The following is a 15,010-nucleotide window of genomic DNA, read 5'->3' as shown; positions in this document are numbered from 1 at the left end:
AACTTTCAAGATGCGGTCGCAATCATTTGCATAAAAAATTCTCCAAGACATGGCGAAAGAATTGGTTTTATGCGACTCGCCGATGCTGAAATTGGTGACGTATACACTCCCCCCCCCTTCCTTATAAGGCAAAGTTGTTCAGTTTCTGAGTTCGAATGTTCTCTACCCTATTCAGAGGATATAATAGACTCAAAAAACCGTTACAGATTCTTATAGGCGACCAACAAACCCGGGTGTCAAAACTTCCAATTATACACTGAATTGGCAACTTTGATTCCCAAAATGGGGGTAAAACTTCGAGATAGGAAGAAACAACCATGGACACCTTTGATCAGTACGTTAAGACCTACAACATATATCGAAAGACCAGCCGATTTAACTGGGCCCACTTTTCCCTTAAGACTGGTCCGTAGTTTTTTGTTGATAATAATATAAAACTTAAATAATACAAAAAGAAAGTTACGTACGCGATAATGACGTGGCTGACGGTGCAATATAGATATAGAGTTGTAATTATCTTAAAAAAATATGAAATAACTTACCATTATACACTATTTGGATAATTTCAAATCTAATTCCATATAAACACGCGCGATTGCCATATTTTTGTTTTTTGCAGTTGCAAAGTTTGGCCAGAAAGTGTCAATTTATTTATTTGATTGAAACCAGACCAAGTACAGGGTGTCCCAAAGTACCCGTATCAGGCCTTTTTGTCGGTTGATTCAGGTGGGACGACGTCGGGGACCGCGGGGTTGAACAGGGAATTGACCCCAAGGAATCCAAATTTCATGGTCTCGAAGCCCCCCCACAGCCTCCCTTGGAGTGTAAAGGGGGGGGGGGTCATGATCCTAGGTGTCACGATCCACGATCCGCGTCCTAGGGTGAAATTCTTAAAATTAGGGTTTGAAACTTGCGAGGACGGAATACAACTGATAAGATCACTCTCCTTCGATCCACCGAGCTGACTAGTGTTTTGTGCGTTTTTGCTCCGCTTTTCTCTCTCGGTTCTCGTTAGTTTTCTTCTTCTGTTTTCGTTTTTTATGTTCCTTTTTGTTCTTATGCCCTCCAATTAGTTTTTATCCCCCTTTTTCTAGTCCTTTTTCCTTGGTTGTTTCTTTTTATCCTTTTCTAAGTTTTTTTGTTAATCTAACTCCGTGCCCATGTGGTAAGTCCGTCTTTTCTAACCTCTGTCTCCCTATGACAGCCTAAATGTCTGATCCTCCAGTAGATCCAGGGGACCCCCCTGGTGGTACCCCCCAAACAGTTCCTGGTCCCACAATCGCTGATCCATTAGTTAATTCTGTTGAAAGTAGAAGAACTATCACTCTAAAGAATATAGAGGATCTACTTTACCCTGAGAACTCAACAGGCCCCTTTGTTATCTCTTTATCTTATGATGGCTTAGGTAACAAACATGCTACCCTTATAGGAGAATCTCTTTATAGATGCATTGTTCTTGGTATAAAGTCTATCAAAAAGATTAACAAAAATTTAGTCAACATTGAATTTATGAAACGTGATCATGCCAATACTCTGGTTTCCAATCACAAATCTATTCTCCCCTACGAAAATGCTAGGGTTTTCATTCCCCTTAATTATATTACTCGTAGGTCAGTAATCAATGATGTACATATAGATCTCGGCATCGAATCAATAGGCAACTACCTAAAAGATAAATATTCTAATGTTATCTCAGTTCGACGTATCTTCCGAAGAAATGAGAAAGGTGTTTTATTTCCCACCCCTAAGCTTGAACTTCTATGGGAAGGTACTACCCGTCCTGATTTCTTCTACATCTTCTATTCTCGTTGTAAAGCTAGCCCCTACATCTAATGTTACAACCTGTTCTAACTGCTTAAATTACGGCCACCGTCCTGAATTCAAGGGGATCTTAACTTGTAAAGGTCTTAATCGGTGCCCAAACTGCTCAGACCAACATGCTGCTCATGATATCTGCCCTAATGCAACCAAATGTCTTCATTGCAAAGGCCCTCACAAAACTTTCGACCCTTCCTGCCCTTCCCTCCTTGAACAGAAACCTATTAAAAAAATTATGGCCTTTGAAAACCTTAGCTTCCATGAAGCGACCAAAAAGCTTGAGGTGATGAAAACTAAAAACATCAAATTGACCCTGAATGACAGATTATTAGCAATCCAGAATAAAGTTAAGGCAGGAGAGATCATTTCTATCGAAGACATCGATCCCAAGAACTTTCCAGTTCTGAAAAACGAGTATCTAGTCCTAACCTCAAACACTGACCAAGAACAAACAAGTCCTGATAACTTCCAATATTCTATCGACGACTTTAGAAGACCCTATTCAGAAATTGTTCTTTCCCCTTCTCCTGTAAGAAAGAAAGTTAAGATTTCAGAGCTTAACGATCCGGTCATGCCATCCCATAAATGGCTTAAAAACTATCAAAACCAATCTTCTTCTACTCAAGTGCTTAAACCAATCAATGAGCAGAATTAAGGTTTCTGGCCCTCTCCGATTAAAGGAAGCAAGTCTATTCTCTCAATCCCACTTAGCTCGACAGCAACTTAAATTGACTCCTCCCCCTTTCAACAAAAATTCTCCATATCCTAACTCATCCACCATACCTACGAAACAAACCCTTTCCCCTAGATCCTCTGTACAACCACCTAACACTGGACATAAACAAGCGTCCCAACAACACTACAAACCTTCTTCTTCTTGTACAAAATCAATAACCCCAACCAATTTTCAAACTAAAAATACAAATTCAGCACAACCCACTATCAGTACACCCCCTCGCACTCAAACTCAACCTTCTGAACCTGTCTCTTTACCAATCCTGATGGATATTGGTAGTGAGACTACTCTAGCTCCCTGATCCTTTTCCCCCTAAAACCCAGTTCTGCTCTTAATCCTTTTCTTTTTTTTCCCTTTCTTTTTAACCCCTCCTTCTTTCCCTCTTTCCCCTCTTCCGTTCTCTCCCTATGTCGCATCCAACCTTGATTACTCTTCCTTCAAACTTTCATATCCTGAACTGGAATATGAGATCTTTGCATTCGAATGAAACTGACCTGAAAATGCTTCTTTCTGACTTGAAGCCAGACATAGTTTTGTTATCTGAAACCTGGTTAAATAACTCCTCTCGATTCAAATTTCCAGGTTACAAAATTTTAAGAGACAATCGCGACGATGGTTACGGTGGCCTCTTATCACTAATTAAAATCAAATGTAAATTTTAACGTCTCCCCCTAGACGCTACATCACTATTAAACACATAAGAATTGAAACGCAAGCCTTCAAGCTAATATTTGATAATTCATCTGAATTCTTCTTCTTGAATAAGTACATCAATCCCACAAGTAAACTATTACTGAACAACCTTTTGACCTTCTTTGAATCCAATAACCTGGTTGGCAAACCTCTTTTCTGGGCTGGTGACTGTAATGCAGAACATCCCCTGTGGGGTTACCCATCTAGTGACCGTAGAGGCGAAGTTATTGTTAACCTTTCCCATCAATTAGATCTTTTCAATATCAACTCACTGAACCCCCAACCAACAAGGAAACCTGCTCCAGGCCGTAGCCCCAGATTCAACGATTTAGCCTTTATCTCTGAACCATTCTGTAGGAACACCCTCTGGAAAGCTCTCCAAACTGGAGGTAGTGACCACTTCCCATGATCCTACTTCTATATAAATAAAATCGTTGGGGGTTTCACTGTAACGCTTATTTCTGGAGTTCTACCGGACCGATTTCGACGATGCTTGACTTTGGTGAAAGCCCTTGACGTCCCGATGTCCGCAAAACTTTCAGACTTCCAAATTTTTCAGCCTCTTTCGCTTGAGACGCTCTTGAAGCCAAATCCACCCCCCTCCGACCTTAAGTTTACGAGAGTTGCGGTATGTTTCCGTTGTAACGCCTAATTTGAGAGATCTACCGGGGCGATTTTTACGATTTTTGGGTCGACTGCAAGCTTCTAGCTTCCAGATGCTCGCAAAACTGTCAGACTTCCACATTTTTCAGACTCCTCTTCCTGAGACGCTCTTAAAGCCAAATCTACCCCCCTCCGGCCTTAAGTTCCCGGGAATTGGTGTATGTTCCTGTTGTAACGTCTATTTTGAGAGATCTACCGGGGCGATTTTTACGATTTTTGGGTCGATTGAAAGCTTCTAGCTCCTAGATGCTCCCAAAACTATGAGAATTTCCAATTTTTCAGCCACATCTGTGTAAACCGCTGAGAGATGCAAATAGACCCCTCTCCATATTACTACTACACAGCCGTCACCCAAAGCCGAAGGTCAAACTCGGACTCTGTCTCAGCACTGCTCTGTCTGAATAAAAGGAAGCCGCCCCAGCTACGTGGTTCCATAAAACTGTCGAAGCGGCGCGATGACATGGGTTTTCCCGTCCTTTTTGTCTAACAACCCTCGAGACCGAGGCTGCCCGCTACGGGATCGCAGCCCTATTGTCTCATATGCCAAACAAAATCTGACCCTCAAAATTTAAAGACAGTAAAAATGCAATTTTTTCTATTATTCGGAAATTGTTTTTACAGTGTACATTTTTCGATTCGCGGTGAAATTTTGAGCAGAATGGTGGTCAAACTAATGAAAATACATGATTCTACGGTACACTAAGATCGATACCACAACTGCTGCATTACCTTGCTGAACGATGTTTCCGTTACTTATCAACATATCACGACGAAATTTAGTTCATTGTAATATACTTTTTTAGCAGAGCGTAAATTTACTGAGAAAGTTGAAATCGAATCCGATGAGAGAAATTTCATCAATTTTTTTGGAGCTCCATTAAGCCGAGCAGGAAGGGAAAAAAGGATGACGAATTGAGATCTATTGCTGCCGCCTGGTCTCCTGACTCATGTCCAGGCCCAGCTATTCTTGAACGCTTTGACGAGATTTTGTCGGCAGACAAGTCAAAACACGATTTTCCGACCAGGGAGCGACATCCAAACTTCGCGCTAATGCTCTCATTGTATTTTTATTGGAGTTATGTCCGAAAACTTTGAAAAAAGCCGAAAACGGTCTCTTTTTTAAAGCGCAGTGTTTGCAATTCTGCCCTGCTAAGGAAGAACGACATATGAACATTCGAGAGTTGCCAAATTTTCTTCGATAAAATGTTTATTTTTGAGGAAAATAATGAATATTTTCCCCATGAAATTTTCAGACGTTTTAGATCAAATTAAAAACAAAATTATCCAAGAAATTGGTAGACAAGCATTCAAAAATTTTCCTGAAATTTAGTGGTTTTCCAGGGGAAATTTGGCAACGTCTGAAGACTCATACGGCGTTCTTCCTTACCACTGCAGAATTATGTTCGTCCCTCCCGTTACCCCTACATCAGCCACCTTTATCGAAGAGCAAAGGAAAACCGTGGGAAAAAACAGGAAACAAAATGTTTTCAGGACTGAATTGCTTCCTCTGAGTTGCTCCGAAAATCAGTCTATTCGTGTACGCTGCCAACTTAGCTGCATCCTGCATCTCGAGAGCAACACTGATTAGATTTCGAAATCTCGCGACTTTTTGAGAGGTTGCCCATCGCTCATCTGCTTTCGTCGGATACGTTCTTTTACGGTTATGTTAGTTGATAAATGGGTACTTAACATAATCTGCTCAATTTTTCTTTCTTTTTTCACGGAACATTTCCGATTTGTGAGTGTCCGATACTGAGTGATACTATTTTGCCTCTGTTTTCGCGAGATACGTTCTTTTGCGGCCGCGCCAGTCGATGAATGGATATTTAGCAATTTCTATTCATACTTTCTTTCCTTTCTTTATTTTTACGGAATATCCTCGGTTTTTTAGTGTCCAACCCAGTGCGAGGCTATTGTACACCTGTTTTCGCCAGAAACGTTCTACAAAATTTCTACTCATATTTTCTGGGTGCACATGTGCGAGAATGTTGCGTCCTGTGCATGAAGTTTGTCTCTTTTTAGTGCGTCTACTAATTAATGAGTCTAATAATTTACACATTCAAACAATTTACTCGAATTTTTTACGCAGAATATTCCTTGAGTGAGTAGCTAACGACTAGGAGGAGTAACTCCAAATTTACATGTATTTTGCCGGTCAGTGCCGAGTAACCGAAAATCCTTCTTTTATAAGGTAATACGTTTTGTACCCCGTTCTTTCATAAGTCTGTGGCTTTGGCGTGGTGTTGGCTGGAGTCCTGGAGGACGCCAGTGAGCTACTCCTACTGGCCAATACCAAGTGCGCAGGGCTTACATTGTCATATTCCGGAGGGACTTCGCCTTTTCTAACTCACAGTTAATGCCGCCCCCCCCCCCCGAAGAAAAATCCCTTACAGGAAAACTATCCATAATGCTTCCTGGCAATTTCGCGTAATTTCGTTTTTCTTTTGAAAATTTACAAGGAAGATCATTACGGAACTGAAAACAGGTAAACTAATTTAGGAAGGAATGCCTCTCGTATTCATGTATTCAGAAAAGAGTTCTTATTGGATTACATTACTTTATCATCTTTTTGCATTTACGGCACGGAATACGGCTCGCTTGCAAGCTGTAAGTCACTCGCGAAGCGAGTGACCGGGCTTCAGGGGGCGGAGCCCCCGGCTAGACGCGAGGCGAGCGAAGCGAGCCATAGCGGCTAGTCTTAAATAAAACAATCTCTTTAGATACCACATCGAAACCCCCCCCCCCCCCACCTCCTCAATTTCTCCTCCTAAACTGGAAAAGTTACCAAAACTGGAAAACTGGAGCTTGTTTAAAACCCACCTTAATCAACTTCTCACTTGCCCCTACTACGGATATGAAGACTACACTAATTTTGTTCAAGAAGCCTACGCTAGTAGTGTGAGAGATGAGGGAGTTTTGAAAACCCCACACTCACAGTATGTCCAACTTCCTCCCTCCTCCCCGACAATCCCTAACTTTTCTAAACCCAAGAAATATAAAAGAATTCCCTGGTGGAATGAGGAATGCCAAATGTTAAAAAATAAACGTGACTGCCTCCTAAGAGATTATCAGAGAAATTGTTCTTTTTCTACTTTTTTAGAATATAAGAAGACCAGTGCTGAATTTAAACTCCTTGTTAAAAGTACAAAAAAGAAAAATTGGAGAGAATTCAAAGATGAACTAAATCACTTTACCCCTGCCAAAGAAATTTTTGAAAAAATAAAGATTCTTAACAGATCACTAACCCCGTATCAAGACATTAATTTTGTTTGGATTGACGAACTAAATCTAGCCCTTACCCCTGACTCTCAGTTCACAAAACAATGGAACAACTCTTCATCCTTCTCTAACTCATTTGAAAAAAGCTCGAAAGAAGAATTTCTATTGGCAATTATGAAACTTAAAAAAAAAAATCCTGGTTTAGACAACACCCTGGTTGAATTTATTTCAGAAGCCCCCCCCCCTCCCTGCAAAGCCCAATCTATCCTCCTTGACATTTTTAACAATATCCTAATTACTAAAAAGATCCCTGACTCCTGGAAAAATGTTAAAATTTTCACCAGTCTTAAGAAAGATGAAGATCCTCAATTGCCTTCCTCCTACAGACCTATTGGAATTATATCAGCATATAGAAAACTTTTTGAGAGAATAATTCTTAACCGTTTAGAGTACTTTCTCGAAAAAAATCACAAACTTTCGCCCTTCCAAAACGGTTTTAGAAAGGGTAGAAATGTTTATTATAATCACTTTCAAATATCCAGCCATGCATATAAGGCGATTGGTGAAAAAGCATACATGGCAACGCTATTTTTGGATATTAAAAACGCCCACAATAACGTTAATTACAAAATCGTTTATAAGAAACTCATTGCGATTGGTGTTAATCCTGACCCAGCCCGTATTATTTTTAACCTTATTTCAAATAACTATACATTATAGTCTCATATTTTAATAAATTTACGAATCCTCGCCTTCAACCCAAAGGCCTGACCCAAGGTGGTATCCTTCCTTATCTCCCAACAAAACTTTAATGATTGGAATTCTGACTGGTTAACATGTACTTGGAAAGGACAAAGACTAAAATCACTTATCCCTACACTCTCTCGCAAACCATGGTTTTACAGACTTGACTGGAAACGTTCCCTTATTACGAATTTAATTAGACTTAGAATTGGTCATGGCCTTTACCCCACTCACTTGTTTAGAATCAAGTTAGCAACCTCTAATTTGTGTGAATTTGGTTCCATAGGAAACTTAGAGCATATCCTTTTCCAATGTGAAAAGCTGAAAAATAGAAACATCCTTTTTTCTAAACTTATAAATAAATTTGAAATCTTCCCACCCTATTCAACTCTATATCTTCTTTCGGTCGGTGACCTCAATACCCTTAAATCCATAGCCCTCTTTCTAGATAAAAATGATATCCATCTCTAAAAGCCTGGTTTCCAATGAACGCGAAGGCTTGCGGCAGCTGCAACGCAGAGTCCTGCGTCATAAGCTGCCGCGTCCAGCATTTCGACCTGCGACGCGTTGATTCGTTCCCAGTGACCGCGGCGAACGCAAGGCTGAACCAATCAGCGTCCAGTATCATTCCAAGATGGCAGCATCAACATAACCTAAAAATCTGTGTGCCGCGCGATAACCGCGATAACCTCCGACTTTGCAAGCCCGTTGCCCGTGAATATTTTTTATAAGCCCGTATTAGAGCGGTCACGGAAATTTCTTATGGATACCTTTGTAATTGGCTGACAGGAAATTTTACGGTCTTTGCTAAAAATCCTGCGAAATTTTACTCCAAAATGAATAGATTAATAAAAAAATAGGAGAAAAGGCCGCTGTTCCGAAAATTTTTAGCCGTGGCACTTTTTAAAAATAGTTTTTATTTGGTCTCAGAATTGTTTCAAAGTTATTTTTTGGACTTGTCTGAAAGGAAATTTTACGTGCTTTAAAAAGAGTATGATACATTTCACTAAAATGAAACGTTCAAGAGATATAAATGAGAAAAAAGGCCGCAGATCCCGTGAAGTTTTTGCCGCGGCAATTTTTGAAACCCATATTCTTGGTCTCAAAAATTTTTTTCAATGCATTTTATGTAATCAGCCAATAGGAAATTTTACGCTCTTTATACAATTTCGTATGACATTTTCCTCTGAGATGAACCGTTTAATAGAAAAACGATAAAAAAAGGTCACTGGGCTATGATTTTTGGCCGCGGTCGTTTTTCCAAAGCCCTTAATGTGCGTCGCGAATTTTTTCTTGACAAAATAATCGTAATAAAAAGATAGGAAAGGAGGAGTATCGTTTTGGGCTTTTTCTGGCCCCACCTGGATTTTGCTGAATGTTTCATATTTTCAAAGTACTAGTCCTAGGTAGACTTTATGCCAAATATTTTACCGAACGGAGACGAATATTTTTACCGAAATATTTTACCCCTGAACGACTTCCTAAAAGTTAAAAATGGTCCGACCCCGGAACACCCCTCAAAGTACTTAAAGTTGAAAATGGCGGCTGTAATAAGGAGGTCCGGGTAATCGGTATTTTAAAATCCTCATTCTGTCTCATGTGACGTATCATTTCCTATGTAATTTTGGTCGTAGATTTCATAAATGTACTCCACAAGGCCCCCCAGTCAAAAGGGGCGCTCTAAATCAAAGATGGCGGCCAAATGTGAAAGGCGGGAGGTTGCATTTTTTTAAATATTCATCAAAGGAAGAAGGAAAGTGAAGTTTCTCTATTTTCATGTATTTATGGCCAAGAAACCTAAATTTGATGTTATAAATGTATTTAATAAAGGAAATTAAAATAAACATACGAATACGGAGAGAAACGTAAGCTCGGAAGCATGTTCGCACTTTTATGAGTTAATGTATGTCAACAGATACTCTCTTCCAATTGTCTTGCGTGTTCACCGTTCTTTAGCAATCCCTGCACACATGATTTATCCTGTTTTCTTCCATCAATGTCTTATTACTAGACACATCATAAACTTAATCTTGAATTCGAGACGCTTCTCTTGCTCGGGGGGGGGGGGGGGGGGGGGTTATGCCTTCATTTATGAAGTTTACGACTATATTTACAAAGAAATGGAGAACTCTTGCGCCAATTACCTTGTTCCTTCGGTGAATATTTAAAAAAATGCAACCTCCTGCCTTTCACATTTGGCCGCCATCTTTGATTTAGAGCGCCCCTTTTGACTGGGGGGCCTTGTGGAGTACATTTATGAAATCTACGACCAAAATTACATAGGAAATGATCCCTCACATGAGACAGAATGAGGATTTTAAAATACCGATCACCCGGACCTCCTTATTACAGCCGCCATTTTCAATTTTAAGTACTTTGAGGGGTGTTCCGGGATCAAACCATTTTTAACTTTTAGGAAGTCGTTCAGGAGGATCTACTGATGACGATTACATGGGGAAAGTTTGTTACGCAATTTTTCCCGGTCAAACCGCACTTCTTCCTTACTATTATAGCACGATCCTGCTTCTCGAGCCGTACACTTTTTGGAGGATTGTGCAAAATAGTTGGAACTTGTTTTGAAACTGAGTAAAGTCCGATGACATTTGCATCCTCAACACTTGCCTACAGTTCATTTATACCCTGTTTCGACTTATTTTCGTGAAAAATGAGCCTTTTAAACCGCTACTTTGTGAGACCTCGGAAATTCTGAGGACCAAAAAAATAAATACCGAGGTGAGTTTTTCTAGTTCAATTTGATTTTTATCGTTCATAAAGACGTCTTTTTAGAGTAAAATTTCATCTTCTACAACTTGAGTAATGTGGCATTTTTCTCGTAAACGCACGATTTCAGCGTAAAATCGAGTTTTTTGTACGAAATCGAGGTCTAAACCTAAATATCATAATTTCATCACATAATTGACCTTTGGCACCATTTAAAATGGTTGAAATTGACCCAAATTTTGGCAAACATGCTTTTTCAGCAAACGTCATCAATTACCGCCTGGGGAGCGGAACATTTCAGACTTCCTTTTATTTTTTGACGCACTCTAAGGACATCCATTTACATGTCAAGGGCTAACATACATCAAATTAATGTCAACTTAATTTTAACCTGAGAGCGGTGCACAGTGGGCCAGAAAGTGTGTCTATCGGCGCTTGATTGATAATGCCCGCTAGATCAGACTTATCACTCAAGACATAATGATCCCTAGGGTAATTTGATCTGCTCTCTCCAAATTTTGTGTCAAAAAAGTCGGCAAAAACGCCTAACAGTACGTTTTATACGTTGAAAGCCGAAGAAATTGCTTCATAAAAAAGAGGATAGTCCCATGATGCCTATAAAATGGAGGAAAACACAATCATCGAAAAAAAAGAATGTCATCTTATCATAGAGATCTTAAGGAACCACAGTGCACAGTAAAACGGCCAATGCACTATTTCATGAGAAATTCGTGTTTTTAGGGTTTTTAAGCCTTCTTTAAAGATAATCGGCTGGGGAAACGCGTTCAGCAGCATTTTTTCTATTTGTGGTAGCTGTTTTGAATGTTTTTGACCTTCGACTCTTAGGCGACTCTTCAGGGGTGTAATGTACTGTTTTGCTTACTTTTAATTTTCAGCTGTATATATGGCCTCTGATGAATTTTCAAGGGTCTTACGGTCCACTGATGCCATTTTTACCCATTCTTTGTATTTTTTTAATGTTAAACATAGAAGCATTAATTACCCTAAAAACTGTACACATTTGGAAAGAGCGCAAAAACTGAATCAATAATGTTTGGAGTAACTTTTTGCTGTGTTACCCAATGTTCGAGAAAAGTCGTCCTTAAGTGCCAAACATTGGGTTAATGAGCGTGTTTCGTATGTTTAATTCCGGTATTTTTGCGGGACGAGTGCACATACTTCAAGGAATTTTCTTTGATTTTTTTTTAAAAACCATATTAACTCACGAAAAACGAACTCTAAGTTACGTAATCACCTGCCTGCGAAATACCTCTGCCGCGTATGATAGTCCGAGATTGTAAACGAACTAACTCCATCAATCGAAGCTTCGCCACCTATTATTAAGATGAAGGAATTTATCACTCTATATCGACGGTGCAAGTCGGCAATCACATTACTCGTTAACGGTGTCTGAAAATCTCCGCGTCGATGTTATTTTTTTAAAGGAGAACTAATTGACATCATTCCTTGAAGTTTTTGCAGAGTTTTCTTCGCACAATGAAGAAAAATCATAGCAGTTTTATAGAATTGCCGTTGAATCGTTTTCCGTTTAAAAAATAAAGTATGACAGGAAGTCTGCGACGTCGCAAACCGAGTTATGTGATTGCCGACTTGCACCATCGATATAAAGTTGCTGTTACTCACTCTGCCCTCCCCCCCCCCCCCTACCGAAAAATTGGCCGTAGCGATTTCCTTTAAACTTCGTACACGCTTAGCAATTGTCGTGAGGAGTTGATCAAAATTATTCCGATCAGAAAACGTTGCCCAGGACGCCCGCAAGAGCGGAAAGTTGTTTTTCCCTATAAAAATGCATTGGGGATACGAGGTTATTTACGCGCACTGTGCTGAACAGGTTCAATCGACCGTGTCGCGTGACGTCACAGCATTGTAGACAAAATTTCAGGAATCGGGGGGTATTTTTCGACAGATTTTTGTGAAAATACGTATCAGCAGGTACTTTTCGACGAGAAACTCGAAGTTTTGGTCAGATTTTCAAAATCCAAGATGGCGGCCGTGGCCTAAAATGCTATCTCGGCTTCTGTTCCATCGATTTTTGCGCAACTCGGTTTCAGGGAGTATTTTTCGACGGGAAACTCGAATTTTTGGTCAGGTTTTCAACATTTAAAAATCCAAGATGGTGGCCTCGCTCTATAATGCGGTCTCGGCTCCTAGATCATCGATTTCTGTGAAACTTGGTGAAAAAAAAGATAAGGACGAAGATATTGTCTACTCATCATAGTTAAAAACCATGTGGGGCGGGTGCGGCCCGCGAGCCGCAAGTTCATCGCGAAGCGAAAAACCGAGGGTCCAGGGGCAATCCTCGGCTAGGCGTGTCAGCTCGCAATCACGGTTAGTTGTTACTTTATATAAAGCTGCTGTACCGGCTCACTCTGCCCCCCCCCCTCCAAAGAAAAATTGGCTGAAGCGATTTCCTTTAAAATTTTTACACGCTTAGCTATTGAAATGAGGAGTTGATCAAAATGATTCCTATTCCAATCCGCTGCCTAGGACGCCCGTAAGAATGAAAAGTTGTTTTTCCGTATAGTAATGCATTGGAGATACGAAGATGTTCACGCGCACCGGGCCGAACGGGTTCAATCCTGTCGCGTGACGTCACAGCATTTATACGAAATTTCAGGTTTCAGGGGGTATTTTTCGACGGACTTTCATGAAGCTTGGTAGCCGGGTGTATTTTTCAACGGGGAACTCGAATTTTTGGTCGGATTTTCAAAATTTCAAAATCTAAGATGGCAACCGTGGTCTAAAATGCTAAGTCGGCTCCAGTTCGACGGACTTTCCTGAAACTCGGTATCCGGAGGTTTTTTCCGACGGGGAAGTAGAATCTTTGGTCCGTCAGTCCGTTAGCAAGATGTTGTTCTGAATTTCCTGATCTGGCGACGGATTTCCCCGATTTGCTGTCTCACTCCAAACGTTCCCACTTGTGATTGAACTGCTCCGTTGCTTAGTTCCTCCCCGATCTGCATAAGACCAATGTAATCGAATCGGGGGAACAGCAGAGTGAGACAAGAAAACAGGGGGAACGTGTAGTAGGCAACGCGGACAGCCCTCACCCCCGATTTGCAGAGATTTTCACACTCAACTTTTCTAACGAACTGACCGAGGTCTATCGACCTTGCTCGGGCCGACCTAGATCCGCCCAAATGCTCTTAGATCGGCCAACCTTTCCGGGCACATCTAGGCATGCCCAATTCGAATGAAATCAGGCGGATTTAGAAAGTGCTTCACCGCTTACTGGAAAAATCTCTGCCACTGAAATGACTTGTCAACTCAGCATCATTACCCAAGTAGCAGTGATCGCGATACCCAAATAGCGATTCTATCGGTTGGTTATCGCGATTATATCTGTTGCAATGTATCGAGATATTATCGCATTAAAAATTGCGATACATGGCGATTAAATCGCTACCTACACTTTGCAATTTTTGGTTCGATAAAATCGTGATCAATTTTCGTCAATAAAATAGAGATTAAATCGCCATTTATTGCGGTTTTTATCGCAAAAATATCGCGATAAATTGTCTGGCGATAAAAACGCGATTTTATCGCGATAAGATCGAGGATAATCGCTCAGATGTTGATGATCCTGGCGATTTTATCGCCGTTAAAATCGCAATACACATATAGCGATTTCTCTGTTGAGAAATGCTGCTTGGGCAGACGAGCAGGCATTCAAGGTATTGTGCTTGTAAAAGTGGCAAGTGATAGGTCTGTGAATTTTTCTCTGAGGTCAATGCAATTTTCTCGTTATGTAATTTTCTCGTGAGTAATTGATGAGGACATTTATGCAAAACTTAGGTAAGAAGTCAGCTTTGAGGTAAAAGGCACTGATTTGATAGGAAGAACTTCGGTCAGTGATGAGGGGAAACCAAGGCTAAGTGGGTCAGATTTTTTATAAACTTGTGTGTAAATAAACTGAAGAATAGAATGACATTTTTTTTTTATTCGGTAATCCTTGAGCATACTTGTTGAGATTAAAATAATTTCCTATCATGAACATGCTTTCCGAAAAATTAAAATCAATCGTGTTAAGCTCAATTTTGAAAGACTCTCATTTTTTATCCGGCAAACGAACTGATTGAGAACTGCAGAGGTCTTATTCAGGACTGGTACTATAAGTAATCTCAGTAAGGTTTTTAATCGTTAAAAAGTAAAGAAAAAAGAAAGAAACCTTAAACCAGTGTTATTTTCATAAGGAATCCAGCATTGATTGATTTTTATAATTGAACTGTGAAGAAAATTGTGTAGGTATAATCGAATTCTGTGACTTTTCACCCCCCCCCCCCCCCTCAAATTCAAGATCACAAGCCAAGAACCTCCTGTTTTTAGGTTTGGAGTCGTTTATCAGTCCAGTAGAACCAACCTCCTCAATCGATTTTTTTTTTTTCAAATCTGATG

General features: G+C 40.2%; 1 protein-coding gene across 5 annotated transcripts in view; it reads left to right on the top strand.

The window, feature by feature from the left end:
* Uck (Uridine-cytidine kinase) overlaps positions 1 to 15,010 on the top strand; it is a 184,675-nt gene that overhangs the window by 96,738 nt on the left and 72,927 nt on the right. The gene's annotated exons all lie outside the window — the stretch shown is intronic.

Source organism: Bemisia tabaci, chromosome 2 (assembly GCF_918797505.1).
Source record: "Bemisia tabaci chromosome 2, PGI_BMITA_v3".
Classification (NCBI taxonomy): domain Eukaryota; kingdom Metazoa; phylum Arthropoda; class Insecta; order Hemiptera; family Aleyrodidae; genus Bemisia; species Bemisia tabaci.
The sequence above is the reverse complement of the archived record's forward strand: the minus strand, read 5'-3'. Positions and strand labels throughout refer to the sequence as shown.